Genomic DNA, 26,560 nt, shown 5'->3' with positions numbered 1-26,560 from the left:
TTGCCACAGCTCGCATTGATGTGCCATCCTGGATGAGCTGCACTACCTGATTCACTTGTGTGGGTTGTAGACTCCGTCTCATGCTACCACTAGAGTGAGAGCACCGCCAGCATTCAAAAGTGACCAAAACATCAGCCAGGAAGCATAGGAACTGAGAAGTGGTCTGTGGTCACCACCTGCAGAACCACTCCTTTATTGGGGGTGTCTTGTTAATTGCCTATAATTTCCACCTGTTGTCTATTCCATTTGCACAACAGCATGTGAAATGTATTGTCAATCAGTGTTGCTTCCTAAGTGGACAGTTTGATTTCACAGAAGTGTGATTGACTTGGAGTTACATTGTGTTGTTTAAGTGTTCCCTTTATTTTTTTGAGCAGTGTATATAAAATGACGCAAGATTCAAGACTTCAAGATTTCAGCTAAAATTATTATATAGAATTCTTGCCACGAAGAAAATGTTGAATATTTGGAGCATACAATTATCAAAGCTCTGCAGATTTTGTTGTGAGGATACAGAATCAATAGACCATTTATTTTGGTATTGCCCTCAGGTAGCCTGTTTCTGGTCTCAGGTTCAGGAATGGCTGAAAATGCATAACATTAATCTAAAATTGACCCGAGAAATAGTACTGTCCTGTCGGGAGATCTGGAGAGACCGGGTCAGTCAATTACTAATATACTAATACTCTTAGTAAAAGTTTTTATCTTCAACTCGCAATCTGTGGATTCTATTTGATTAGACAGATTGAAATTGTATGTTAAACATCACAGCATAGTTGAAAGATATATGTTGCGTAGAAATCCGAAGAGGGTGGCCAGCAGAGATAGGTGGAATGGGCTGAGGGAAGCTGAGGGTTGGGATGTGGAATTGAAGACAAGTGGGAGTGGAGTTGCTGGGCGGGGGATAGAATGACGGTCAAAGATAAAAGTTTAAAAAAAACATAACAAAAAGTATGTTTGAATGACACTGAGGGGCATTGTTGTTACAGCTAACGCCGGTTTGCCTGAGGCTGATGCCGTGCAGGTGTTTGGATGGTTGAGGAGCAGCTCTTGGGGAACTTTGGGAGCTTGGACCGGTTGCTGATGGATTGCTGGTTCGGGTCCCTGTTTTTGACCTTGTGGGAGATCTCTCGAAGTTCCCTTGAGCAGGGCGTTGACCCTGGTTGCTTCTGTGTGTCGCACTGGATGGGAATATGTTAGATGACTAATGTGATGTAGTTGTTGAGCGGCTTCACTACAAGTATATTGTATGTTATAAATATTCAATAAAAAAAATAAAAAATATACAAAAAAAAGAAGAGATACTCACAGCTTTTTGTATCTATGAAGATCTAAGGGGCATGAAACACAGATGTCGTCTGACACCTCCAAATCCAAGGTACACTTGAAGTTGAAAAGAGAGAGATAAGGGTAAAGGTATACAGAACAAAACTTATGAGATAACAAGTCTAGTGTGTCAGGAAAAGGTTACTGTCATGCTTTGTTATCTGGCCATCACCAGAAGCAGAATATAGCTGGTTACACTAGACACGCTCTCTGTTCTCCCAGATTCATCATGTAGTGTCATGTTTCACTGCTCCCTTCCACCCAGAGAGGAACATTAGTGTTAGGACAGAAAACTCCCCTAAATTCACCATGATTGCCTTTCTCCAACAGGAAACATGGTTGATGCCAAACATGTTACACTCCCTCACATTACCAATCAATACTCTTACATTATTAACAGGTCTTTTACGGCTCATGCCCAGCAGTAGATATAAAATCTCATAGTTAGAGGAGTTCATCCATGAGAATTATTAAAACGCTCCAAAGGAAGACACATGATGGAGTTTAGGATATGAATATGTGATCGACCAGCTGAAATCGGTCTTATGTAGCAAAATTTTTAATTGTGTTTTTTACATTGGATAAAAGTAGAGACTCAGAGCTACAAATGGGTATATCATACACTACAGTTGAGGAACAATGTGAAAGTAATTTTGCTTTGAAAGTTGATGAACTTGTATACTCACTTTTGAGAAAATGGCCTTTGAATGTTTTGGTACAGTGGTTCCCAACTCCAACCCTCAAACACACCTGATTCAACTAATCATCAGGCCCTCAATGAGTTGAATCAGGCATATTTGTCCGGGGCTGCAACAAAAATGTGTGCTGGTAGGGGTACTCAAGGACTGGAGTTGGGAACCACTGTTTTGCTACTACTACTGGATAGCCCTTCTTTGTCTACACCCATTCAGCATCGTTCACACCCTCTTAAGCCTTAGCCCCACCCATCTCTTTAAGGGTTGACCTGAGCATTCTGTACTAACAACAGCAGTCAAGCACCCAGACACAAATGAGAGCGTTGGTGACTGCAACTGTGCTGTCAGATTGTCTGTTCATAAAAACAAACACTGGACCCTCTGGCCGATAAGTACGGTTGATCCGAACGTTCTGACCTCACAACGGCAGTCAAGCACCCAATCTAACTGGCTAACATTGGCTAGCTTGCTAGCTACTTCCAGACACACATGAGAGAATACCTCACCCATTTTACTCACCCTAGCAGAGCTGGTTAGGCTGTTTTCATGTTATCCAGAGCGGTGGTGACTGTAACTGTGCTGCTTGCAACAATTTAATTACACTTATTTGCCGACCTTTACTGACACTGGTCATATTCAATGGGTGTTGAGCGTTATTCTGCCGAGACTGCTCTGAAATCAGAGTAAATGGCCAGGCTGAATTTACGAACGCACCCGAAATGGTTACTTGCATAGTGGAGTCTTTTGTTAAGACATGTAGCTAGCTAGCTAGGTAAACAATGAACCACAATACCAACTCATTACTCGTTACTACCCTGCATGAATCTGTAGGTAGCTAACCAACCAGGTTCAATATTAGCTAGCTAACATTAGGCTATAGCTAGCCAAGTAAATGGCTCTTTCTGTCACAATTTGAAATCTGTAATATCTGAAAATGTAGCTAGCTAGACTATCTTACCCATATAGATCATTCATGGATGGACGTGTCTCCTGTCAGATGCCATTGTTGCCCTTAGTTTGAAAATGAAATCCGGAGACAGGTGTTTTCTCCATCTCCTTAGCTATCATACACGAATTCCACTGATTTCAAAAGTCAGTCTTCCAGAAAGTGGAGAGCAACACTTAGGCAGTTTTACTACACAATATGTTAAAAAAAAGCTGCAATAGACAGGATTACATAGACATACTGATCAGCTCAAATAGACAGAATCGTGCTATATGGTGGACCAAACCAAACTCCTCTCTCTGCATGTCCAGCCCACTCATTATCTCAGCCAACCATGGCTAGCAGGAAGGTTGTTTCCTTTTCTCTGGCTAAAACAACTAGACTCGTAATTTAACAATTGTATTGGTATTTACAGATGGCATACACGTTTGTTACTAAGGCACATGAAAGTGCACATGTTCAAGAAAGCATTTCTGCCAAAAAACACATTTTGATATAAAAAAAAGGTTACGTTAAAACTGCTCTCCTGTGAAGTAGTGACCAGCAACATACGCCTAGTTTCCTGAAACGGGTCACATATGTGGTCTTTTGCTCAAGGGTACGTGGAATATTGCGGATCCAGGAAACTCATAATCTCTCTGCTGTTTTGAGTTTGATGGTAGTTACAAAGCCACTGTATCCTTCATAATAGTCACTGGTAATGGCTATGACAGTGAGCTGGTTCTCAAAAGAGAAGAGCTTGTGATTTAATGACTGCTGAAGCACAGGTGAGATTCTTCTAGAGACGTGATTGCTACACTCCTACAAAGACCCTCTAGAACCTGTAATACGAGGCTATTCTTCAGAAGACAATGTCGAGCTCCCCCGCGCGCCGTCGAAGACAAAGAAAATACCGGACCTGTCACTCCAAAAGCTCTTATTCGGCCTCAGATCAAGCTAGACACCCCATTCAACCTTCCACTGCCTGTTGACATCTAGTGGAAGACGTATGAAGTGCATACATATCGATAAATAAAAGCCAGTTGAATAGGCAGGCCCTGAAACAGAGCCTCGTTTTCAGATTTTTCACTTCCTGTATGGAAGTTTGCTGCCAAATGAGTTCTGTTTTACGCTCAGATATAATTCAAACAGTTTTAGAAACTTCCGAGTGTTTTCTATCCAATAGTAATAATAATATGCATATTGTATGATCTAGAACAGAGTACGAGGCCGTTTAAATTGGGCACAATTTTTTCCAAAGTGGAAACAGCGCCCCCCTATTGACAAGTTAACATAGAGAGAGTCTGGTAACATCAAAAGGGTGGGGAACGGAATCATATTTCAGTAATCCAACCAGTTGAAATATCCGTTGGTACTTAAAGAATATGATGTCAGATCAGTTGTCGTCTGAGACATTATTACTGATGATACGATGACATAAACTGTTTCTTTGAAAGTCTACACATTCTAGTTATCAGACTCACATGGAATTGTTGTGCAATTTAAATGTTTAAATATGAAACTATTTGTGAAAAAATGAAATGTAATTTTAGCTTCTAAATGAGAGAATTGTTTTCATAAGTGAACTATGCTCACTCAGTGGCCCTGCCCATGTGAACAATGAACACGCCCTTCTCTCCACCACTACAAAAGCACATTGACGAAAGTCAACCTGATGTTCCCGATGACGTGAGGACTGCTTTCCATACGTTTAAAAGGGCTAATATCAACTACAGAACAAAGCCAACCTCAGTGTGAGCTCTGGTTGCGAATGGTTGAACGACAACAACCTAACAAAATTAATATTGTGTTCCTGGTGACGTGAAGACTGATGTCCATACGTTTAAAAGAGCAAATTTCACCTTGGAGGTGACGATCGACACGCTGGAAGAATGAATTTTGACTATACCAGCCAGAATATAGCATGAGCTTATAGTATGGAAACTTGGTATGAACTTTGAACTCTTATTCACTAAAGAAGTGATACATCCTAGACGTCGAGTTAGCAGCAGCAGCTGTAAATGTGGGCTAGGAAAGGACGGACAATCTCTTCTGAAAGACGGTACTACAACGTATCTGTTCTTCCACACGGCGACGGTACTACAACGTATCCGTTCTACCACAAGATGTATTCTTCAAAGTACAAGGGAGATCTCTGCTGGGCAACCCAGCCTTCCAACTTCGACTAATCTATCGAAGCACAGCTCAGAGTAAATATTACTTGCATTTTCCTTTTCCAAATGGGCTGTTAATTAGAATGCATAAGATTCTGTATTTCGATTGCATCACTTCTTAAGGTCCGATAGAGACACAATCTTCCCACTCTTTCATTCAAACCCAACCCCCTTTCTTTGGGTAACCAGCCGTCACATCGGTTCCGTCCACTAGGGACGTTTTCTTATATGACATAATTAGTAATCAATGTATGATTAATCCTGTGTATATGTAATTCTGTTTGATTATTTAGTAAATAAATAATTAAACCCAATTTTTTATTGATGATTCAACTTGTTAGCCAGGGTTCGTGAAGATAACCAAGAATTTTACGACGTTTAGATGAGACTGAATAAGTTGACGATGAATAATTGACTGCTATTGATATAAAATATTACCAGTTCTTTAAGAGTTTATTCGGAAGACAACAGCTCTATAAACATTCTTCCGTGGTGCCCCAACTTCCTAGTTAATTACATTCACATGATTAGTTTAATCAGGTAATATTAACTACAGAGAAATTATTTTATAAAATAGCATGTCATATCACTTAATCCATAGCAAAGACACGACACCTGTGTGTCTCTTCTCTCTCAATAGGATGTGATTGGTGGGATGGCTGGACGGGAGGGACCATTTCTCTGACAGCTGAACAGAGAAACCAGGGTTTATTAAAGGACTGACAGTTTGTCTCTTCTATCTAATACAACATACCCTCTTACGAGTGAACAGGCTTTGAACAGTTAGCACGTTGGCTTGGGCATTGACGTTTTTCCACTAGCTGTTGTCACGTATACTCCCTCTCCAACCTCTAGGTCATCAGGCTGCTGATTATCCCGCACACCTGTCACCATCGTCTCGCGCACCTGCGCCTCATGACACTTACCTGGACTCCATCATTTCCTTGATTATCTTCCCTATATCTGTCACTCCCCTTGGTACTTTCCTCAGGTGTTATTGACTGTTTTCATTTCGGTGCGTTGTTTGTGTTTCGTGTTCATTGTTTCTTTTATTTATTAAAACACTCACTCCCTGAACTTGCTTACCGACTCTCAGCGCACTCGTTACAGCTATTCAGAATCTTTCCGATTAACAATGAGTTATGCCTTTAATCATAAAGATTTTCTTTACGATCAGATCAATCATCTTCAAGGTTTATTTCATTTCCAATAATGAAAACTGTTAAAATCATAGAGGGACTTTTCATAATAATCACTGCAACAGATATCTTTAGGGGGCTATAGTAAGTTACCAAATGACTGTAGAGTGCACAGTCCTTTTAGTCCTAGTGGTAGGAGTAGACTACAGTAACTCCATGAGTGTCGGCCATTTTAACTGTTAAATGTATAATAAAGCAGAAACTAGCTTGATTGTTGAACCACATTAGTCATACAGAGTATGAGGTCAGCTCCACCAGACTGTGTTCTGTATAAGTCAGCCCTGCCGGTTGGAGAGCATTTATCCCCTGCTGTTCTGGGTCGGTAATAGGCATAACACAATGTCAATTTCACAGGAGCTCTTTGATTAGTGCCTGGGCTTACCTTGTGTTTAAAACAGGAATGGCTTTGTTTAATCCTTGCGCCACACTCATCGACGCGATTCCTCCGAGTTTGGCACCTGCTCCCCACAAGCTCTTTGATCACTCCGTCAGCGAGGGGAAGATGGAGTTTGTCCTCCAGACAAACGAGGGACAATATTCCTGCCGCATTTAATCAGTTTGTCTCCCTGTTTTATTTATATCGACTAAGACCTGATTATGTCACCGCTGCGTTTCTCTGACATATCAATTATGTCTTGTGTTTTCCCCCACAATAAATAATAAGCACCCTCTTAGGCATTTAATGGTGCATTGTTCTTCTTCATCAAACCTCTTTCTACAACCCTCACTCAGAAAGGGGTCGTTATAAGTGGATTTTTAACATTTAGATTAGTATGGCAGTGGAATCTGGAGATAAGAGCTCTGTAAATAGCAGTCATAACCTGATTTGATGGAACATAAACAATAATTGGACCATGAGGGTGTAGTATTATGGGGTCAGGGTCACTCTTGGCTTTTCATTACATCTCAAACCCTCCAACCTCGTCATGTGTAAAAACGTGTGCTATACATGCTGTGGAGAGATGTGTCAATAGACACCCATCCACCTGTGATATTTTTGAAGGAGTTTATGGGGGGGACTCAATTATTATTGTTCATCTCTTCTCAGTCTATTATCTCATAGGAGTTATATCACTCAGTTGTCATTTCAAGTGTGTGGTCCATAAAAAAACATTTTTGTATACCATTTTTCTACTCAAAACATCACCAAGAATCTGGGCACTACCTTTCAATCTAGATGCGTTCTCCATTTCTCATACAAAACAGTCCAAAATTAGAAAGTTTCTCTCCTGTGTCTGTGTTTCCCCCTAGAAATCATATTAGCCCTGGAAGATAATGACTTGTGAAGTCATGCAGAACCCTAGTTTTATGCAACTATTACTATGCAATGTCAAATAAATGAAATAAACTCCTAATTATCCGTCTCACAAAAAATACACAAGCCCTCAAATTTACTAGGCACAGTATCGGGTAATTTAGCCTGCCTGGATGCAGACCTGGCTAAGAGACTCCAATAAAAGCTTGCAGAGCATGAATGCTAGCTAGGGCCCTGCCAGTGTCAGAGTAATCACCTCATTCCACTTGTGTGAATATTCTGCAGGTTCTCTGACAGACATTGTTAACCTATCTTGTGTTGGAAGATGAGCCCCTGTTTCTCTGCATTGGGCTCCTGAGTGGTGCAGTGGTCTAAGGCACTGCATCTCAGTGCAAGAGGTGTCACTGCAGTACCTGGTTTACGGTGCACAATTGGCCAAGCGTCGTCCGGGTTTGCCCGGGGTAGACCGTCATTGTAAATAAGAATTTGTTCTTCACTGACTTGCCTGGTTAAATAAATGGTTTAACTTTTTTTATCGTGAAAATGACTAATCGAGAGATCTATTCATAACTAAATAGGTGAGTTAAACATTGTATTGGTTGTACCATTGGATTCGTCTATTTCTTCTGCTTCTGTAGATACCTACCATTAGTCTGTGATTAATGGGGGCTGAGCTAGAGCGGTGTTTGTGAGACAAGGGCCAAACCCGAAAGGGTCCGGGGCCGGGTCCTTTTACAAAGGTAAAAGGTAAACATATGTCGTTCTGTCCCTGAACAAGGCAGTTAACCCACTGTTCCTAGGCCGTCATTGTAAATACGAATATGTTCTTAACTGACTTGCCTAGTAAAACAAAGGTTAAATAAAAAATATATATTAAAGAAACAAAAACATCTCTAGAGTCTGTATGGTTTGAGCTACAAACTACTAAAATCTGTCTATGAAAGGCTGAGACAAACACCCACATGTAACATGTTTTGCTGCACGAGAGTCGTTAGAAGGTAAGGGGTTGTTCTAAATAGATCATAGGAAATCCCAGGACATAGTGTCTGTAATACGGTAATAAGCTCACAGTTGCTGTCACAAACTTCAAACTCCACACAGTTGTCCCTGACAAGTTGGATAATCATTTTCCAGTGAGCAAAACATGTTTGTAGTTATTGCATTCACATAAAACATTTTCATCAGGTGTTTTCTTTGACAGACCTTTCTTTTATTGACATATTTGGTTGAGAGTTTCCTTTTGCGAGGGTGGAGACTTTGTTTTTGTCCGAACTGTCAATTTCTATCACGTATAGACCTAGAAATTAATCCACAGCTGACCAAATTACACAAGATTTTACTTCTGGGTTAATCAAGATTAGTGCTGCGTTCGCTTCCAAGTGGGAAGTGGGAATTTACCACATATGACTGGGAAAAATCGACTTGAATGCCCTCCAACTGGTAATTACTAGTGGGAAACTTGTCCCACATGCTGACCTCTGACGTCACCTACTAAGGAAACAACTTCGATAACAGCATTTTCGGCAGTTAAATACAACAAAATATTATTCATAAAAAGCCATCTATTAATATGGCTTTTGATCACTATAATTTGTTTACAAACATGACATTTGTACTTTTAGTTTATGCTTTACACAGCTTGTTTGCCAATATCCAATCAGTGTTTCTCAAAGAGTTCAAAGCACGTGAATACATCCAACTGGTATTTACGACTTCACAACTGGCTAAATTCCCACCTCCCACTTGGTTATGAATGCAGCATAAAACACAATATAGATTGTGGGTTTGATGTATGCAACATGCTCAGAACGTTAACGAGACCACCTGGCAAAAAAAATTGGATGCTCTTCATTATGAATTCCAGTCAGATCTTTGCATGTTTTTCTGTATTGATTTAAATAAGTATGGTCAATCCGATGGTGGTAAAGTGAATAACCTCCATCCTACCTTGGCTCAACCTCATTCCTCCCATGTGTTTAGCATCCCCATCAGAGTGCATGTTGAATTATGTAGGACAGGATTCACTATTGTCCTGTAATTCATCACACAGCATGGGTAGGGTTAACCCATCAAGAGGCCAACTGTGTGTGTGGAACTCAGTAGGGTAGCTCCGTCTATGTGTTCTTGGCAGGCAAAGAGATCAGTCCTCACAGTTGATTTTCTCCATTGCTTCACAATAGCGGTCTCCTCACTCCCCCCAATAGCTGTTTTCTCGCTCCCCGCTGATCAGTGTCCTATGAAGGCACTGGAGTGCAGAGATTTGCCATGATGAGTACAATGTGTCCTGGACAACTGTTCTCACAACAGTTAAATTACATGCCCGGTACAGTAAACCTGCGCTGCTGCTATGACCACGTACAGTATGAGAGTGTACACTAGTATTTTCACAGGGTTCACATTTGACCGTTCAGAGTGTGTGGGAACTGTTTGATCCAGGGTGCTGTGATTTGAACTTTGCTATTACATAACTCACTTGGATCTCTGCCAGGAGAAGTATGGTTTGCTTTGGTTTTGGTCCTTCTGTTATTTCCCATCCACTTCCTTGGCTGTCTGACCACAGTATTAATATAAACCACATCTCTACTGTGCATAACTATTTCAAGCACAGTGGGCTGGATTAAAATCTGCTAAAGCAAAGTTTATATATTGTCATTGTGTAAAGCATCCTGGTTGTCTATCCAGGTCTCTTGAGGAAAAGGCTCACACCTCAAGATACAGTGTGGTTAAATAAAAATGAAGCTCTTTTAAAACTGTTTGGTGAGCCCAGACTGTCAACTGTTATTCCATGTCATTTTAGAGCGTGTATTTTATGAAGATGGCAAACGCCATACTAAAATAAATGACACTGATGAGCATTACAATGACTTATAGCCCTGAATCATATTAAATATTTGAAGATGTACAAGTTGATTAGAAGTGTTTGTTTGAGACCTAAGTTTTAGGATGTGATGTTTTCCAAACCCACTGAAAGTTGGAGGCTGTGTGTTCCATTGTCTGACGAGTAAAAGATTAACCGGTTTGTTTTCCTCTCTGATTGACTTGGGTAGTGTCTGTTTTGTTGGAGAGGTTATGACGTGTTTGTCCCCTGATTTGAAGCAAAAATGGCTCTGAAGTGCTTGTGCATGCCCTTCAAACTTCAATTGGTATTCTCAATCACGCTAAACCCAAACCGGAATAGTCTATTTGAAGGACATACTCAAGTGAAAAGCCAGCACGTTGTTCAAGAATTAGATATGTACTCATTGCTGCTTATTTAGACTGTTAACACTTTTTCCCGTCACTATTTCACAGTCCAGACTGTTTGCCATGATCTACATATGCAAAACCCACCAGGTTTAGTAAATAGATCTTTAACCTCTAACACACATTATTCTGTAGAGTTGACATGGCACCCATAGTCGCAAGTAACGATGGAGAAAAGCCTATCATTTTGGGGGTCATCTCCACTCTTCATAGACACACAGCCTATTGAAGCATTTGCAGATTGTGTAATTCTCCTTGATGTGAATCAACTCTGAGGGTTCCGATGTGACTGGAGAATGTCATGGTAAATGGACTTGCCTCACATTCCCCAAGGACAATGATACATCATCATCTTTGATTTGACCCATCCATTGGGAGTGGGGACCATCGGAGGTAATATGAGGGATTTGACCAGAACCAAAAAATAATATTGCATATGTATAGCTGCTTTTAAGGACATACTGTATGTACATGTACTGTATATTTTACAAACTCACATACTGTAAAAAGTACTCACCTGGGTGGTTGGCTCAAAATATCCATCATTCTTCATTCTGAGAAGTGATGAATGAAACATTTGGACACTGTTGCATGGTAGAAAATATCTTTGTTGAAACTGTCTGAGGTGACAAACAAGTTGATTACTTCAGTTTAATATGAGATGTCAGCTTTTTAACATAATTTTAATACATCGGATGACAGGTAATATAAACCAGTATAGGCTTTACATCTTGATATGCATATGAAAATAGAGAAATAATTAGAGATATTACCTTTCCAAGGACTCATCATTTGATATTTTAAAAGAAGCATTGAGGAATTGGCAACATTAAATTAGGATGGCAGCGATATTGCAAATCCAATTTGACTCTGATTTCTTTCACATTATTAAATTGACAGTGTTTCCTTTTCAATTTTCGAGGTATTTATCTGACAAATGATGATCAGATTCCATCAACAGCACACTATAATGCTCCATAAGCTGTGTTCATGATAACTTTGCAAGTTAATATCCATGTCACTCATACATTGTATTTGTACATACTCATATCATTAGAAACCACCATTACAAATATCCCCAGGTTCTAGTCAGTCTATTTCCCCTTTCCACAACAACCACTATGTTTACTACCCAATGTGTTTGAAATCCTTCTTATGTTGTTCACCATAAAAATCTAATATTTTTCAAATCAAACACAACACCCCTGTGAAGATGTTGATTCGAGACCATATTTAGTGATATAACAACATGCAGAGTTGGTATTCACTTCAAGGTACAAGGTGCTTCTCCAATGTTTGCCATGTTTGGTGTAGACCGCTGTATGATCTGAGGCAACCACTCTTATGTTTAAGGTGGGCACTTCCTATCTTGTACCACCACAAAGGCTTCAAAGCAAAGACCCAATACAACATTTATGAAATAGAGGAAAATAGGATAGTGTCACACTATATAATGATCGGAGACAAGCGCAGGAATAAGTAAGAGGGTTTTTTATTTTCTCCACCCAAACAAAAGAGAGAGGTGTAAAACCTCTAAATAATACACGGGACGAGACCCGTAAAACAAGTGCACAATAACACGTAGCATGGAAGCCGAAACAACAGCTCACAAGACCAACAGACATGGTAACAATAACCGACAAGGACAATGGGGAACAGAGGGCACATACAGTATATACACATACTAATCACGAGGAATGGGAACCAGGTGTGTGTAATGAGACAAGACAGTCCGGGGTTGGTGGTAATGAGTCCAGTTCAGTGACGTCTAGAAGGCCGGTGACTTAGTCCTCCGGAGCTGGTGAACGGAATGAGCAGCAGACCCGGGGGATCCGTGACAGATTGCTTCTGAGTGTTTAAAGAAAATAGGTTCCCCTCACTTTTGCAATGTTGGTTTGTTTGAATCTACAAGTGGTGACATTGCTTTGCTTTATCAAGGTAATAACTACTGAGTCGGTGCAAATTAATATGATTTGTCCTCTTACATTTTCCAAAAGGCATCAAGCTGAGCACATTAGATTGCTTAACTTTTACCGAACCTCAACCCCGTATCCGGGATCACCCCCCACCCCCCACACACTGATTAGCATAGCTAGCATAGCTTCACAAGTAGATAGTAGCATCTAAATATCATTAAATCACAAGTCCAAGACACCAGATGAAAGATACAGATCTTGTGAATAAAGCCACCATTTCAGATTTTTAAAATGTTTTACAGGGAAGACAAAATATGTAAATCTATTAGCTAAACACGTTAGCAAAATACACCACTATTCTAACTCCATCAGTTTCTTACTCCTTCAGGTGCTATCACCAATTCGGCTCAACTAAGATATTGATAGCCAATAACCTATAAAAAAAACCATCAGATGACAGTCTGATAACATATTCATGGTATAGGATAGTTTTTGTTAGAAAAAAGTGCATATTTCAGGTAGAAATCACAGTTTACAATTGCACCGACCATCACAAATCGACTAGAATTACTAGATAGAGCAACGTGTATGACCAATTTACTCATCATAAAACATTTCATAAAAATAGACAAAGCATAGCAATGGAAAGACCCAGTTCTTGTGATTTCAGACCATATTTCAGATTTTCTAAGCGTTTTTCAGCGAAAACACAATAAATCGATAAGTTAGCATACTACATGTGCAAACGTTACCAGAGCATCGATTCCAGCCAAAGAGCGCTATAACGTCAACATCGCCAAAAGATATTAATTTTTTCACTAACCTTCTCAGAATTCTTCCGATGACACTCCTGTAACATCATTTTACAACATACATATACAGTTTGTTCGAAAAGGTGCATATTTAGCCATACAAAACCGTGGTTACACAATAAAAATACTAGGAAATCAAGCCTCAATATGTCTGACGTCATCTATCAGAGTGATCTAGTTTAATTGAAAGCTAATCATATACTTGAATAAAAAATACAGGGTTGACAGGAATCGAAAGACAAATTAGTTCTTAATGCAACCGCTGATTTACATTTGTAAAATTATCCTTACTTTTCAATACAGGGTTCGCCAAGTGAAGCTACACCAAACAAAATGGCGAAATATGCGTTTAAAATATTTCGACAGAACAACAATTTATCATATTAAATATTGCTTACTATGAGCTGTTCTTCCATCATATTCTTGGGCAATGTATCCTTTCTATGTTATAAACGTCTTTTGGTCGATAGATGTCCTCTGTCCTTCGAAATATCCACTAACGATCGAACGGGACCCCAAAACGTGTCCAAAGTTTCAGAGTGCACAACAAAGAAATTCCTCAAAATCGCACTAAACGGATATAATTTCCTATAAAACGGTTTAAATTAACTACCTTATGATGTTTCTAAGTCCTATATCGAATTAAATTACAGACGGATACATTTCAAGTTGATAACCGAGCCTGTGAAAATGGCGTCCGGAGGTCCCTTCCTGCGTAAGGGCGAGCGTCGAAAGGGGGGCTACTCTCACTCCTTGGTCTTTTATAACCTCTGAGAGCTACGGAGAAGGCCCATTCCACTTCTCATTGGTTACTGACATCCAGGGGAAGGCGGGTGCAGTTCGTGTCGTTCCATAGGATAGACAGAGACCTTAAAAACTGATCTGAAACCAGAGCTTCGCTCTCAGACCTTTCACTGTCTGTCATGGATTTCGCTGTAGAAAGAGTTCTGGGTCACCCACAGACATCATTCCAACTTTGTATGAAACTAGAAAGTGTTTTCTTTCCAATAGAATTAATAATATGCATATTGTACGAGCAAGAATTGAGTACTAGGCAGTTTAATTTGGAGACGACAAAATGCTAATTCGGAACAGCACCCCCTGTAGTCGCAAGAAGTTAACTTCTCACGAGTCACCATCCCGGATCCGGGAGCACCCTCATCAGTAAAAAAGCTGACTAGCATAGCCTAGCATAGCGCCACAAGTAAATACTAGCATCTAAATATCATGAAATCACAAGTCCAAGACACCAGATGAAATCAGCCATCATCTTGTGAATCCAGCCATCATTTCCGATTTTTAAAATGTTTTACAGGGAAAACACTATGTATTTCTATTAGCTAACCACGATAGCAAAAGACCCAACCGCATATTTTCACCATTTTTTTACTGCATAGGTAGCTATCACAAATTCGACCAAATAAAGATATAAATAGTCACTAACCAAGAAACAACTTCATCAGATGACAGTCTGATAACATATTTATTGTATAGCATATGTTTTGTTCGAAAAATGTGCATATTTCAGGTATAAATCATAGTTTTACATTGAAGCCACCATCACAACTCTCACCAAAGCAACTAGAATAACTACAGAGACCAACGTGAAATACCTAAATACTCATCATAAAACATTTATGAAAAATACATGGTGTACAGCAAATGACAAACATCTTGTGAATCCAGCCAATATTTCAGATTTTTTAAGTGTTTTACAGCGAAAACACAATATAGCATTATATTAGCTTACTACAATAGCCTACTACACAACCGCATTCGTTCAAGGCACGTTAGCGATAGCGAATAAACCAGCAAAAGATATTAATTTTTTCACTAACCTTACTTACATATTACACAATACATATATGGTTTGTTCGAAAATGTGCATATTTAACAGTACAATTCGTGGTTGAACAATGTGAATACTAGCCAAACAGCACAAAATAATCCGGATATATTTCTGACACTCACATCATCTAATCAAATAACTAATCATATACTTTACTAAAAAATACAGGTTGGACAGCAAATGAAAGATACACTAGTTCTTAATGCAACCGCTGTGTTAGATTTTTTTTAAATAACCTTATTACGACATACAGCTTACGTTATAGCGAGACAGCGCCCGAAATCTGGGCGGAATATAGTCTAAACATTTGACAGAAATATGAAATAATATCATAAATGGTTCCAACTATTTGATGAGCTTCCATCAGAATCTTGTACAAGGTGTCCTTTTTCCAGAATAATCGTTGTTTGGTTGTAGAATGTCGTCTTCATCTGTCGATTTAGCTAACAAAGATGGCCATGCGGCACGGAAGTGTCCAACTGACAATAACGCATAACAAAGGAAATACCGAAAATCGCAATATACTGATATAAACTGATATAACTCGGTTTAGAATAACTACCTTATGATGTTTTTAACACATATATCAAATTAAATCAGAGCCGGAGATATCTAACTTCTAAAACGAAAGCTTTTCAGAACGCAATCCTGAGCTCCCTCTCGCGTCAAGCCAAACGGTGAAAAGACCAGACCCTCCGTTCCAAGACGTCTTGTTCGGCCTCAGATCTAGCTAGAAGCCCCATTCCAACTCTCACTGCCTACTGACATCTAGTGGAAGGCGTATGCAGTGCATGTAGACCCATAGATTCCATGCAAATTAATAAACTGACCCTGGAACAGAGCCCTCGATTTCAGATTTCTCACTTCCTGACAGGAAGTTTGCTGCAAAATGAGTTCTGTTTTACTCACAGATATAATTCAAACGGTTTTAGAAACTAGAGAGTGTTTTCTATCCAATAGTAATAATAATATGCATATTGTACGAGCAAGAATTGAGTACGAGGCAGTTTAATTTGGGAACGATTTTTTACAAAGTGAAAACAGCGCCCCCCCTATTGAGAAATTAAACAATTATTTTACCCAATACTTAGGACTACTTATTACAACAACTTTTATATACCTATATTGTAGTAGTATCATTACAATGCATCTTGTCTTTTGATAATGTTCTTCATAAGAAACTGCACCAAAGTAAACCTAACAATCTTAATTAGAATGTTCATGAAACTGTATTATTAAATGGCTCTCAAATTTCCCATTGCACAGCACAGCAGTCTGGTAAAAGACAGTGAGAAAACAGGCGTGGTTATCCAACAACTATACAACTCTTCATTAAAGCGTTCCTCATGCTCAATTTCATTTTCCTTTCAAAATGATTTTCATACAAAAGTGCAAACCCTGAAAATTGAATTTAATCTGGTGTTTTGTGAAAAGGACTTGTTGACCCCGTTCAATATTACTCATCCGTGAGTCACTGAACAGGTGTCAAGTCTCCACAGGTCAGTCCCCCATCCAGTGCAACAGGTAAACACTGATTGTAGCACTCCATAAGGGACAGTATACTTGTAAACCCTATCAACCTTTCTTGTCAGGAGGGATCCTCAATTAATAATATGAATTATCATCTATGACAGTCTTTGTGCTACTCTTTCAAGGATACACTCTAGCCAAAAATGTAATGCAACACCTTCGCTGTTCTAATGCTTCTGTTGTGAACTTTTTCCCCAATAGGATTGCGTTCACATGGAAGCAGCTGGATTGATACTTGGTTACAGGGTGCATCTCAAGTTTCAAGTGTTATTGTCACGTGCACAAGTACAGTGAAATGCCTCTCTTGCAATCTCTGTCCATACAATACACTAATCAATATCAGTAGTGAAAATATTATACTATAAGGTAAAATAAAGTAGAGGAAAAAAGCACATGAGAAATAGAAGTAAGAAGAACACAAGGAAGTAGGTAAGCTATATACAGGGTCAGTTCCAGGTTCAGTCCTAATACCATATTTACAATGTGCAGGGATACTGTAGTGGCAGGGGTCGATATTTACAGTATAGGGATAAGGTGACTAGGCATCAGGATATATGATAAACAGAGTAGCAGAAGCGTATATGATGATTGTATGCAAGTGTGTGTCAAGTCAGTATGAATGATTGTGAGCAAATTAATTGTGTGTGTGTGTGTGAGTGATTGTGTAGAGTCCTGTGAGTGTGCATACAAATGTTAATTAAATAAAAGGCTCAATGCAGACGATTAATAGTAATAGTGTTAGTAATAGTAATAGTTTTCCATGAAAATTGTAAAAAATTAACAAAAATAGTCAAGCAAGCATTTTGCTAGTACTGTCTGGGAGTTATCTGAGTAGCGGGAGACCAGAGCTGAGGAGCCTAATGGGAGGGATGTGTGACCTGAAAACTAGCTGTTGTTGACAAAGGGGTTTGGAACTCACTTTGTTATTGTTCTATTCATTTATACCGCCTGGTGATGTCACAAGGCATGCCGAAACTCCACCCATGCAAAGCCTGCTAAATAGAAGGTCCTGTGTAGATAGAATTTTCAACCAGCAGCTATCTGGAAAAAACACTGGAGTGGAGCAGATGGAGCCAGATGACCGTTTATAATGGAGGAAATGAACGTTAAATCACCTGATATCAGGAAATGATATAGCCTTTAGTTTTTAACCAAGCGTTCATGTTTGTGTTAATTACACACTTAGTTATTCAGGACATTGGAAATGTTCTCATAAATTAAGGACTGAAACTACCACCTACAGGTATGTATTCAGAGAAGAGAGAGACATTGTTAATGCTTATTTTACTCAGTGAAATAAATGTTAGTAGGAACATGAACTGGAGTGTGCATGTGGGCATCATGTTAAACAGTGCAAAACCCCTGGCATTCTGTTTTACTCTCCAGAATAGAAAATACTTGTGTTGTAACTTTGCAGTCCCACTTTAAATTAAGTGAAGCATACATCATGTGTTTACATGGTTATTATATAGGCAGCTACATTGTCATTACAGTGAAGGTATTGTTACAACTGCAACACTCCTCACCCTTTAATGATTGTCCAATATTATAAAGTCATATCCATTGTGACTTTGAGTTTATTTTTTAAATATGAGAAATATGCACAATATGTTAGTTATGTTGACATTTACTGAGTAGCAACATTTACTATACGTTGGCTAGTACATACATTTACTAAAACTACATGGTCTCCAGAGTGGCGCAGCGGTCTAAGGCACTGCATCTCAGTGCTAGAGGCGTCACTACAGACCCTTGTTCGATTACGGTCTGTATCATAACCGGTTGTGATTGGGAGTCCCATAGGGCGGCGCACAATTGGCCCAATGTCGTCCGGGTTAGGGTTTGGCCAGGGTAGGCCGTCATTGTAAATAAGGATTTGTTCTTAACTGACTTGCCTAGTTAGATAAAAGTTAAGGAAGAAAATCCATTAACCACCACAGACCTACAAAAACCAGAATACTACCTACCAGCGAAATCAGATTGATTTGTTGTCAGTGAAACTTCCCAGAATCCTTTGTAGTTACTCACATTGTGATATTTTGGAGGCATATCTTAATAGACCTATGATGCATGTGAGGCTTCTCACTCCTCCCTTTACTTTGTGACACTTTAAACTCACTCTTTCAAATCCAGCTAGAAGGAAAACGTACCTCAATCCATGGATGGGAGAGGGCACTGTACTCCTAATTATCCTATTGATCCTTTAACTGAAAATGAAACATCGAGCAGAATGATAGTTTTTTAATTAAACTGCCGTTTTCGTCAACATGCTAGGCTAGCTAATGCTAAAGCAACCCATTGAATTCGACAACACTTCCGGTAGCTACTCAACCCAATGCTAGACATCCCATTTTCATGGAATCCAATGGGCTGCTATTCATACTGTAGGTTGTACCTCCGTCATTCTGTCGCGTCATGCCATTGTTATCAATACAATAAATAGAGTTTTCTCCACCACCTCATCTTACATTTGTCGCTTCGGCTTCCTTCTGCGCTCTGAATTGATCTCCAGGTCCCTCCCCTTATTGACAACATTTTGACCAGGTCAAGCTGCACCCCCTCATTAAATCTCTCCGAGACTTGGACAAGACCTCTCTAATCTCCAGAGACCCTGATCTTAGATATTCTTAGTGTCTCGGGGGCTCAGTGGCAATAAATCTTCTCACTCCTAAGGAACTATACTCTGATTGTAGACAAGAAATGCTAAACAACAGAATCTGACAGAATATTTTCAGTCTAAACATATTTGAACACAAAGGAACATGGGCTATGATTTAGAATTTTGCATTCTGCTGCATAAACATGAAAGCAGATTATGGGTATTGGGTTCAAATGGTGTCTTTCCTAGGAACTGCTAAACATAGAAGACTATACAACCATCATATTTCAATCATAGTGGTTGCAGCATTATTTCGACCCGCCATAAGTACCATTTGTAAGGTATTCAGACCCCTTGACTTTTTCCAAATTTTAAAAACCTGTTTTTGCTTTGTCATTATTGGGTGTAGATTGATGGGGTAAAACATTAATTTAATCCATTTTAGAACAAGTATTCAGAACCTTTGTTATGAGACTCAAAATTGAGCTCAGGTGCATCCTCTTTCCATTGATCATCCTTGAGATGTTTCTACAATTGATTGGAGTCCACCTGTAGTACATTCAATTGTTTGCATATGATTTGGAAAGGCACACACCTGTCTATATAAGGTCCCACAGTTGACAGTGCATGTCCGAGCAAACACCAAGCCATGAGGTTGAAGGAATTGTCCGGAGAGCTCCGAGACAGGATTGTGTCGAGGCACAGATCTGGGGAAGGGTACCAAAAAAAGTCTGCAGCATCGAAGACTATCATTCTTAAATGGAAGAAGTTTTGAACCACCAAGATTCTTCCTAGAGCTGTCCGCCCGGCCAAACTGAGTAATCAGGAGAGAAGGGGCCTTGGTCAGGAAGGTGACCAAGAACCTGATGGTCACTTGGACAGAACTCTAGAGTTCCTCTTTGGAGATGGGAGAAACTTCGAGAAGGACAACCATCTCTGTAGCACTTCACCAATCAGGCATTTATAGTAGAGTGGCCAGACGGAAGCCACTCCTCAGTAAAAGGCACATGACAGCCCTCTTGGAGTTTGCCAAAAGCCACCTAAGGGACTCTTAGACCATGAGAAACAATATTCTCTGGTCTGACGAAAACAAAGATTGAACTCTTTAGCCTGAATGCCAAGCGTCACGTCTGGAGGAAACCTGGCACCGGTATGGTGGAGACTAGTCGGGATTAAGGCAAAGATGAACGGAGAAAAGTACAGAGAGATCTTTGATGAAAACCTGTTTCAGAGCACCCAGGACCTCAGACTGGGGCGAAGGTTCACCTTCCAACAGGACAACGACCCTAAGCACACTGCCAAGACAACGCAGGAGTGGCTTCGGGACAAGTCTCTGAATGTCCTTGAATGGCCCAGCCAGAACCCGGACTTGAACCAGATCGAACATCTTTGGAGAGACCTGAAAATATCTGTGCAGCAACGCTCCCCATTCAACCTGACAGAGCTTGAGAGGATCTGCAGAGAAGAATGGGAGAAACTCCCAAAATACAGGTGTGCCAAGCTTGTAGCGTCATACCCAAGAGGACTCGAGACTATAACCGCACAAAGTACTGAGTAAAAGGTCTGAATACTTATTTAAAAGCGAAAATTTGTAAAACCTGTTTTTGTTTTGTCATTATGGGGTATTTTGTGTAGACTGATGAGGGAAAAAAGCAATTGAATAAAGGCGTAGCCTAACAATGTGGAAACGTCAAGGGTTCTGAATACTTTCCGAAGGCACTGTTTATGAATTCTGAGTCATCTATGAATATTATAAGAAAAGTATATGTTCTGAAAATGTAACCTCTACAAAATAAATGCTTTCTTTATGTTTCACATAGTTTCTTTATAAGTTAACATATAAAAAAAACATTTAAAAATCCTAGAAGAAAAAGACGATATTTGTATATAAATGTTCATTTACATGCATGAGTTTCCAAGGTTAAGGCAGCACCTCCTACTGGACAGTTGATGTATCTACAGCTATGCCTTTGGTCTCCCATCTAGGGTTTTAACCAAGCCCAACTGATATTTGTCCTTGACTACTGCCAATGTGCTAGCGTGAGAAAGATTGTTGAGAGTTTTCCACTTAATAACTAAATAGATTCACTGCTGCTATCAAAGTCGTACCTCCTCCTCCTTCTCTCCCTCCTCCTCATCTCCTCCTTCTCCCTCCTTGCCCTCCTCCTCCTCCACCCTCCTCCGGTCCTCCTCCTCCTCCTGCCCCCTCCCCCCGTCCTCTTCCTACTCCTGCCCCCCTCCTGTTCCTCCTCTCCTCCCCCTCTTTCTACTTTTCCCCTTCCTGCTCCTCCTCAAAGCAGACTTTGCTTATTTTTTTCAATAAGTGTCAAATTGCATGCTTCCATGCCATCAGACATTGGCATGCAAGTTCTTTGAAATATGTACGTCCCGTATACTACGTAAGTGAGACCTCAGAAGGCTATGCTTACATGTCTCCGCATGAAGCTCTTTAAAGGGAAAGTTTTAGATGGTTCCTCACCCTGAAAGAAGTCTATGGGCCAGGACAAAACTGTAATACATATTATGGCTGTCTTTAAACAGCTACTACAAACGTTAGCTAACTTTAGCCATCACTAGATTACAACCGCTGGAAGTGATAGGAGCATGTGTATGATTTTCCAAATAACATCAAACCAAATAATGAGTTGATTTCAGTTGATTTCCCCATAAAATTGGCAATTGCACACATGCCCCTATCGCTCCCATTGATGTTTAGCTAATGGTGGCTAAAGTTAGCTGAAGTTTGTAGTGACTGTTTCGAGAAATTCGAGTCAGGGTTAGGATGGACTTGAAAAGGGATCTGAGTTAAAAAACAAGCCACACAGTCAAGTGTGTCTGAACACGCCATCCACAACCTGAAATGTTTTGATGAATGAACTATTCCTTATCTAATTCAAAATGCTCTTAACCTGTTAGGAGCAGCCAGTGATCGTTATCCCCCCCTCCCAGCCTCTCAAGATTGAATACTATAGACACATGGTTAGTATTGACTTAGGAGTACTTTCAGAAAGTCACATTGAGCGCTTGCTGTAGGTAGTGACACGGCCGGCCTGCATCAATATGGGTGACTTGAGGAAGGCCCTGGTGATGTGCTTGTGCGTTATCATTAGTCACTTGACTCTGTTGGCTCCTCTCCCATACAGAGGGAGACTGACTTCTGGCCTGTCTCTTTGAGTCTCACTGTGTGTCTGTGATAAACACACAGCTAGCATCAACACAAAGAATTAACCTTGACAGGAGGACAAACTCCTTACAATCTCAAACACATACACGACATGACCAAAAGTAAAGTATTCTCGTCGAACATCTCATTCCAAAATCTTGGGCATTACAGGGATGTCGCTAGGCCTATTGTAGGGGGGCTTTTACTTGTAGCTAACATTTTGGTTAATGTTAGCTAGCAGTCTCAAGCCACAGACGTAGCTAACAGTAAACGGAGAGGAAAAGGCTCTGACAGGACGGATTCATGTAGATAGGCTACGATGTGAATTTGTGGTAAGTTAGAACAGAGAGAGAGTGTTCACTACTATAGACTTTGGTCATAATCAAAGCTTTGTTAAGCAATACATTTTTATGTGAGGCTGCCTGTAAGTTACAGTGTAACAGACGTTGCGAGCTAGGTAACGTTGACGGTGTCTTTTAAATTCGACATAAGTTATGTGGCGATGATATCTAATTAACATTGTATTTAACGTAGTTTTGCTATTTGTGCCAGGCTATAAATGAGACAGATGACTTAACATCATGCACGTATCATTTCCTACTCAATTGCTTTCATTCAGTAGGCCATTGCAAAACAATTATCAGTTGGTCATGTGTAGAAAAGGTTGCATAGTGTTGATCCTAATGTCATTGTATTATCCTCAATTTCTCAACTGTAGGCTAGCTAACGACTAACGTTAGATGGCTATACGAAAATTCTTCAAAAGAGGCATTGCCAGCAGCTCTGCCGAAGGCCAATCCGGTGAGAAATTAAGATTTTACCAGTTCAAACAAACAAATTAAAACTCAAACTGATTAATCACCTATTAAGCCTTGAGTTATTGTAAATATGAGTTTAATAACACCACATGTCAAAACACAGCAGACAAGAATGAGGGGAAGAAGCTGGAGGCTGACAGGGCTGAGGAAGCATGTCTGATGAAGGTTAGTGAATAAAAAAAGCAAGTAGATGTTTAAGCTTTCAGTTAAATTTGAACAGCATATGACAGCATATGTCTTACTTTTGTTAGGCATAAATAAATTATGCTCATGATATCTTAAAGGGTCATGCAGAGAGAGAGATTTCTATGCAAGGCAGAGATCAACATGCAAGCTGTATAAGTGAGAGAGAGCAAACATGCCCAGAGAGAGAGGGACAAAAAACAGATCCAGACAGGGAGGGACAACAAACAGATCCAGAGAGAGAGGGACAACAGATCCAGACAGGGAGGGAGAACAAACAGATCCAGAGAGGGAGGGACAACAAACAGATCCAGAGAGAGAGGGACAACAGATCCAGACAGGGAGGGAGAACAAACAGATCCAGAGAAAGAAAGAATCAAGCCACTGCAGCAACTCCTTCCAGAAATGAGAGCGATTTAGGTAACAAAGACACTGGGCCCAGACAAGTAAAATTAAATTGCTATCGACACTAAAGTTTTGGTACACAGAAAAGGCCATTTCAACACTGCTGGTTTGAGAAATACAATTGGGTAGAGTACTCTGTCCACAAAAACACAGCTTTCTGCTTCCCATGTAGAGTTTTTGGCAAAAACATTACATTTGATTATTTTGTCAGGAATGGCTACAAAAAAATAGAAAAAAGCTTTGTTTATCGTCGGTAAACATGAAATGGCGTGAAAACACAGAGACAGTGTTTTGGCATGGCAAAGCTACCAGGCAACTAGCAGTCATGGGAACATTGCTCAGATTTTAACATCTGCCCATGCTAGTGATATTGCAGAGAGAAGGGAGTATCTGAGGAGAATTGTTGCGGTCACCTCAATGTTAGGAAGACAGGGACTCTCCGTGCCAATGATGAATCTAGCGAAAGCACAAATAGAGGGAACTTTCTTGAATGTATGGAGCTTTTGAAGGAGTTTGACCCTTTCCTGCAAAGGCGACGTATCAAATGCGACGTATCGCTCTCCAGAATCTCAGAATGACACGATCGAATGCTGTGCTCAAGAGATTACGGACACCATAGTCTCTGAGATGTCAAAGTATGGAATGTATGCCATAATGGCGGATGAGGCCAGGGATGGGCAGTCTGAACAGTTGGCTCTGTGATAGGTATGTGACAGAGGGGACAGTTAAGGAGCGTTTAACAGAAATCAAGTCATTTGATGCCTAATTGATAGCAAATGAGTTGCAACAGCAGCTCCAAATGAGAGGGGTAGCAGGCCTAAAGTGCGTTGCACAGACCTATGATGGTGCGGCTGTCATGAGTGGGTTCAAAGGAGGTGTGCAGCACATTTCAGAGTGCTGCATCTGGAGGCTATTGAGCTTAATTTGCTGTTGTGTCATACTTGCAGGGCTATTCCGGAAGCTGCTGAGTTTTTCAGTTTCTTGGAGAACGTGTATTCATTTTTCAGTACATCCCTAGTTAAATCAAATCAAAGTTTATTTGTCACGTGCGCCGAATACAACAGGTGAAAGGCTTACTTACAAGCCCTAACCAACAGTGACATTTTTAAGTAAAAAAATAGGTATTAGGTTAACATTAGATGAGTATAGAAATAAAAATAAAACAGTAAAATGACAGTGAAAATAACAGTAGCGAGGCTGTATACAGGTGGTACCAGTACAAAGTTAATGTGCGGGGGCACCGGTTAGTCGGGCTAATTGAGGTAATATGTACATGTGGGTATAGTTAAAGGGATTATGCATAGATGCTAAACAGAGTAGCAGCAGCGTAAAAGAGGGGGTTGGCGGGTGGGGGGACACAATGCAAATCGTCCGGGTAGCCAATGTGCGGGGTCACCGGTTAGTTACTTGTACAGCTCTCAAACACTGACTGAGCATGCCAGATGCGATCCATGAATGCAGTCCTAGACACTTGAACTGCTATTTTTGATTGTCTATCTCTCTCAAAATAAAATCCCCAAACTATTTTGGCTACATAGTATATCCATTGTTGTGCCTTTTGTTGGTGTTGGAAGGGGACAGAGTGGACTTTAATTAATTAATTTGGACAGAATTAAATAAGTCATATTAGATTAGTGTCTAACAAACTATGAGACAGGTTTTTTTTAGCAAACCTTTGTAACGATCGTCGTCTTCTTCTGACGAGGAATAGGAAAGATCGGACCCAACTGCAGCGTGGTACGTGTCCATGTTAAATTTATTACAACTGAACACTGAATACAAAATAACAAAAGTGAAAACGACAAAAATCGAAACAGTCCTATCAGGTGACACAACACAAAACAGGACACAACTATCCACAAACACAGGTGCGAACAGGCTACCTATGTATGGTTCTCAATCAGAGACAACGATAGACAGCTGCCTCTGATTGGGAACCATACCAGGCCAAACACAGAAATAGAAAACATAGAACAAAACATAGAATGCCCACCCCAACTCACGCCCTGACCAAACCAAAATAGAGACATAAAAAAGGAACTAAGGTCAGGACGTGACAACCTTGACCAAAAATAACCTTATTTGATAGATTTTACACCAGTTGTTACTCAAAAAATCCTGGGGGAGTATGCCCAGACCACCATAAAAGAGGCTTTGTCCCCCTATCCATGCATCTATAGTGATGTCCCTGAGCATTCATATGGAGTTGGTCCACAATTTGCTGCTATAACAGGCTCCACTCTTCTGGGAAGGCTTTCCACTAGATGTTGGAACATTGCTGCGGGGACTTACTTCCATTCAGCCACAAGATAATTAGTGAGGTCGGGCACTGATGTTGGGCGATTAGGCCTGGCTCGCAGTCGGTATTCCAATTCATCCCAAAGCTGTTCGATGGGGTTGAGGTCAGGGCTCTGTGCAGGCCAGTCAAGTTCTTCCACACCGATCGTGACAAACCATTTCTGAATGGA

This window comes from Salvelinus namaycush, chromosome 23 (genome assembly GCF_016432855.1).
Source record: "Salvelinus namaycush isolate Seneca chromosome 23, SaNama_1.0, whole genome shotgun sequence".
Lineage (NCBI taxonomy): Eukaryota > Metazoa > Chordata > Actinopteri > Salmoniformes > Salmonidae > Salvelinus > Salvelinus namaycush.
This window is presented reverse-complemented; position numbering follows the sequence as displayed.